We start from the raw sequence: 6,033 nt of genomic DNA, 5'->3' as shown, positions 1-6,033 counted from the left end.
TCCTTCCTTCCTTCCTCCCTCCCTCCCTCCCTCCCTCCCTCCCTTCCTTCCTTCCCTCCTTCCTTCTCTACTTCTTTCTTTCCTTCCTTCCTTCCTCCTTCCCTCCCTCCTTTCCTCCTTCTCTCCTCCTTCCTTCCTTCCTTCCTTCCTTCCTTCCTTCCTCCCTCCTTCCCTCTCTCCCATCTTTCCTTCCTTCCTTCCTTCCTTCCTTCCTTCCTTCCTTCCTTCCTTCTTCCCTCCCTCCCTCCTTCCCTCCCATCTATTCTTCCTTCCTTCCTTCCTTCCTCCCTCCCTCCCTCTCTCCCTCCCTCCCTCCCTTCCATCTTTCCTTCCTTCCTTCCTTCTTTCCTTCCTTCCTTTCTTCCTTCCTTCCTTCCTCCATCCATCCGTCCCTCCCTCCCTTCTTCCCTCCTTCCCATCTTTCTTTCCTTCCTTCCTTCCTTCTTTATTTTCTTTTTTTTTCTTTTGAGATGGGTAAGACTGCAGGAGGCAGAGATTGGGGATGTGGGTGAATTCCACGTTGCGTTCTATGTTAATTTTGCAACCCAGTTAAATCTAAGTGGAAGTGTTAAGTGGGAAGTTGGGTAAGCCATTCTGGAGGTATGTCCAGCTGAGAGAGGTCTAGGCTCAGGTTATACATTTGGGAGTTATCACAGGTAGGTGGTATTTCTAGACATGCAATGACATGCAAGCTCTCCTAAGACTTGAGTGTAGACAGGGAGGATATTGGAGGGCTCTGCTCTTTGGTACTCCCATCATCCAGAGACTGGGGACTTGAAGTAGTGTCATCAAAGGAGACTGAATAGATGTGGCCAGTGTGGTGGGGGAGACTTAATAGAGCAGTGTCCAGGAGCCTGGTGAAGACAGTATTTGAAGCAGGAGGTGACCGCCTGCATCTGATACTGCTGATTGGTCAAGTGACATGAGGTCTGAGTGGTGACTTTGACTTTAGTCATGTGGAGACAGTGGAGACATTGACAGGAACTCCTGTGTGAAGATTATCATGAGTTCAGTTCTCCTTCAGTCTCACTGTCCATGGTTCCGTAACAAGCCAGCCCTGCAAGGTGGCTCACGATCCATCCAAGCTCCCTGCACCTGACACTTTGAAAACACGGTTTTCTGCATACCTTGATATTTGGATGAGAGCCTTGCTATGTCTGAGAGATGCTCGGGGACACCGGCCCTCGGAGCTTGGTTGAATAATGTTAGGCAGCTTCCACTTTTCCCCATGGCCCTGGAGATGCAGAAAAGCAGGACAGGGCAGCAGGATCTCTGGCATGGACCTATGTTTGGGTTCAGATGCAGCTCTCAGGGGGAACAGTGAAAACTCACATCCACTAAGGGGGGGGGGTTCCTTTTTCTGTTTATGGCTTGACTGCCATAGACAAGGGATATTCCAACCCAAAGCATGTTGCTTAGTCTACAAAGAGATTCTTTCTCCAAATCCCAGTCTACTCTATAGCCCTACTTTAGGAGAGAAGCCTAAAGATTGGCCTGACCCTGAAATAAAGGTATTTTCTAGTCCAAGAATTGAGAACTAAGACTGAGCAGTGTGAATGCATCTGTGGGATTGGGGGCCATTCCGGGAAACCCAGGGCATGAAAACCGCAGTCTAAAGCAGAGCAAGCCCTCTGCCTGTCTTCTTACCTGGAGCCTCTTCAGTATCCTTGGTCCCAAGCAGAAGCCATGTTTTGAATAGAGTGTAGCTTCAAATTGCCCTGACCCATCTCTGGATCAGGGAGAAGGGCTCCCTCAATGGCTTCCTCCTGGCGTTTTCAACCCCTTGACTCCTCCCACAAGATGCCCAGGGCCCTGCCCTTGGACAGTCTCACCTAGGGAGGAAGGAGAGGAGAGGATTTGTCTCCACTCTGCCCCCAGGAGCCTTCCAGTCCTGAGTCTGAATCTCCGTTCCGCTCCTGACTTTTTGTAGTCTCAGGCATACAGTTAAACCTGAATCTCATGGCCATCTTCTGGAAATGGAGACCCCAATACTACCACCTTCATAAACGTGCTGTTGTGTAGAGTCAGAATATGAGAGGTGATGTGTATAAAGCATGCAGAAGGGGTCTGGCCTGTCACTGGGCTGATGGCCTCGGTGTCTTCCTTCTCCCTGGCAATTTTTTCCTAGTCTGTGTTGGCTCATCTCATTGCCTTACCTCAATGCATGCCAGCACCCAGTTCCGAGGACCCTGGACAGGGACAGGGTAAGTCAGGTAATGTGTGTGCACGTACTTCCATAACCAGTACACGTTGGGTCTGTCTCACCTCCTCAAACCCCATGAGTGTTCTCTGGGCTGAAACGTGGGTCCCGTTAGCTCAGTCCTTCTTTCCAGCCAGTACCAGCCCTTCCTTTGCTGCACGAACTTGCTTCCACTCCCGATGTCCCATTGGAAGGGTGGGTTCTCCCAATGCCTGGAGGCAATGTTGCATAGGTAGCAGGGCTATGGAAGAGGGGAAGTGAGGAATGGGGCAGAATGGTGGGTTGTTGGGCTAGCCTGACATATTAACAAATTGGAATATTCAGCCATAAAAAGGAAGGAAATTCGTACATCTGCTATAACATGGATGTACCTTGAGGACATTATGGTGGATGAAATAAGCAAGTCACAAAAGAACAAAATACTGTGTCACTCTACATAGATGAGGTGCCACAATGGTCAAATCCATAGAGATAAAAAGTAGAACGGTGGTTGCCAGGGACTGGGGGGAGGGGAAATGGGGAGTTAGTGTTGAATGGGGACAGAGCTTCAGTTCTGCAAGATGACCAGAGTTCTGGAGACGGACGGTGGTGAAGGTTGCACAACACAGAATGTGTTTAATGCCAGTGAAGTGTGCACTCAAAAACAGTTAAGATGGTAAATTTTATTTTATGTGTCTTCTACCACAATAAAAAAATTGGTAAAAGAATTATCCGACCTCTGTTGAAAAGACAGTCTGAATGTAAGATGATGCCATTCATAGAAAACATGAAGCCAGGGGCACCTGGGTGGCTCAGCTGGTTAAGCACCTGACTCTTGACTTTGGCTCAGGTCATGATCTCATGTACCATGAGTTCGAGCCCCATGTCAGGCTCTGTGCTGACAGCTTGGAGCCTGTTGGGCATTCTCTCTCTCTCCCTCTCAATCTGCCCCTCCCCCACTCACACTCTCTGTCTCTCTCAAAATAAAGAAATAAACTTAATAAAAAAAGAAAATGTGAAGCCAGACAAGATACTTTTTCATGTGTAGTCTGTGGACACAGATGTGCATGGTAAATGTGCATAATTGTACATAGAAGTGAGTCCCGGATGGAGGTTACCACCTGGGAGAGGGAAGAAGGAAGGGAAGGGGGGGCAGGGGCGTTCATTTTATCACTTACAATTTATTTCTTTTCTTGGTTAAAAAGAGACATCTGTGGCAACCTTGACAGACCATTTACTTCTGTTACATCCGAGCAGTGGGTACCTGCATGTCTGTTAGGGTTAGCTCATGTATATTGAAATATTTCCTAGTTGAAAAGAGAAAATAAAATAATCAAACAAAGAGAGAAAGAGGGGCACCCAGGTGGCTCAGTCACTTAAGTGTCAGACTTCGGCCCAGGTCACGATCTTGCGGTTTGTGAGTTCGAGCCCCACGTCGGGCTCTGTGCTAACGGCTCAGAGCCTGGAGCCTGCTTCCGATTCTGTGTCTCCCTCTCTCTCTGCTCTTCCCCCACTCTCTCTCCATCTCTCTCTCTCTCTCTCTCAAAAATAAATAAACATTGAAAAAATTAATTAAAAAATCTCTCTTTAAAAAGAAAAAAGGAGAAGCAGAGGAGTCCTGTCTGATATCCTTATTATCTCGCCTGATCTCCAATCCAAATTCTCCTGTTTTCAGATTGCTACCTGCTTTCCTTCGTGTTTTCACTGTGCAAAAGATGTATCTCTAGTATTTCAAGCCCTGCCCAGATAGTTTGTCTCTCTGATTCATCACAGTTGGCTTAACATATTGATATTAATTATTTAATTAATTTATTTAAATTAAATTTATTTAAATTAATTATTTAATTTAAATTTAAATTATTTAAATTAATTATTAATTAATATTTAAATTATTTAAGTTAATTATTAAATTTAAATTTAAATCATTTAAATTAATTATTAATTAATTGAATTAATTAAATTAATAATTAATTAATATTAATATTAATATGATTCATCACAGTTGGCTTAACATATTAATTAATATTAATATTAACATATTCTCGATCAACCAACAAGTCATGGGCATGTTGTTTAACCTTCAACCTTGGCTGTTTTCCAATCTCCCCCAACCTCCCTCTTGGAGAACAACGTTGAACTGTTTCTATAGGGCAGGGGGGTGTTCTCAGCCATGCTTGTAAAACACACACAGTGCTTTACATATACGCACACCTCATCGGATTTAAGGAGTGAAAAACGTTTACATGAACACACATGGCTTGTCTTACTCGGTTGGCCTATTAACCTTATTCTGGTCTTCAGAGAAGTCCCCCTCAGCCCAGACTTCTCAGCTCTGACTCCCCAACAGGGCGTGTCTGATGACAGCAATGAGGCTAAGTTGTCGGTTGCATGAAAACAGTCAGGAAAACGGACTCAGGGCCAATCCGTGCATTTAGGCTCACTGGAGACCTCTGCTTTTCTCAGTTCTTCATCTGTGAACACCTTGCTTATTCTTGCCCAAGCCATTTTGAGTCAGCCGCCATCTTTTTTTTTTTTTGCCACCTACCTCGTAAGAGGAGACATGGACCCTTTGCCCCCCAGTCCTCCGAGCCTGGTTGGAGGAGGCCATCGGGAGCCCCTGCTGGCTGCTTCTCGTGATGGATTCCTTAGAACAACTGAATGCCAGCAGCTTGGAGACTGACTCATCTGTTGTTGAAGTAAGTAGACCGTAGACACAGACCAGTTCTGTACCAACGGACCCCAAACAGGCGTTCAGCTCATACCAGAAAAGGGCAAAGGTTGGGTCCTTACTTCTAGGAGGAATGGTGTCGTGCCTGGAGCATTGTAGACACCTGAGGAAAGTCACTGAATGGTTAACTCAGGGTGGATGGTGTCCAGGCTAAAAATGGTTGGTGGCTTGGCATTCATTGGATCCTGGCTTTCTCCCCGGCGCGGCCACTGAGATTTCACTCTTGTTTCCCCACCTCGCTGGCAGGGGCTCAGACTCCATCTGGTTTCCTTAAATACCCAGAGGACCCGACACAGTGTTTTGCACGTGGCAGATCTTAGCAGTTAATCCTTCTGTTTTGCTCGCTAAATGCCAAGTATTATTCTAAGATCTTCACACACATTAGCCCACTTAGTCCTCACAATCCCCGAAAAAGGGGGGCTATTCTCTCATTTTACAGATGAGAAAACTGAGGCACAGACAGACAAGTGACTCACCCAAGGTCAAGGTGGGGGGAGCTGAGGTTTTTGTTGAGGCAGTCTGGCTCCAGAATCCATGCCCTTAATCACAATCTATATTAATTCCTTCAAAATTCTAAAAAATAAAATGGTCTATTTGATAGAACATATGTGTGCATGTGTATATATATATATATATATATATAAATATATATTTATATATGTATATATTACATATATATAATATATATTTATATATGTATATATTACATATATATGTAATATATATTTATATACGTATATATTACATATATATTCATTGATGATATTCTCTCAATGCACACATCACATACATATATACAAATATGTCTGTGTGTCTGAGGATTTTCTACTTGTGCACCATGGTCTTAGATGTCGGGGAATGCAGAGAACAGTCCTCGCCATAGAGAAGTAATTTACTATCTGTAAGAGGGAAACAGGTGTATAAATAGATCATTTCAATATACCGAGGAATTAAAATCCACCGGGGTCTGTCTTAGAACAAAGCTATATGAAACTGAGACACCTTGGCTCTTCCCCCCCCCCCTTTTTTTAATGTTTTTATTTATTTATTCATTTTGAGGATGAGAGAGAATGGGGTGGAGGGGCACAGAGAAAGGGGGACAGAAGATCTGAAGCGGGCTCTGTGC

Source organism: Panthera uncia, chromosome E1 (genome assembly GCF_023721935.1).
Source record: "Panthera uncia isolate 11264 chromosome E1, Puncia_PCG_1.0, whole genome shotgun sequence".
Taxonomy (NCBI): Eukaryota; Metazoa; Chordata; class Mammalia; order Carnivora; family Felidae; genus Panthera; species Panthera uncia.
The sequence above is the reverse complement of the archived record's forward strand: the minus strand, read 5'-3'. Positions refer to the sequence as shown.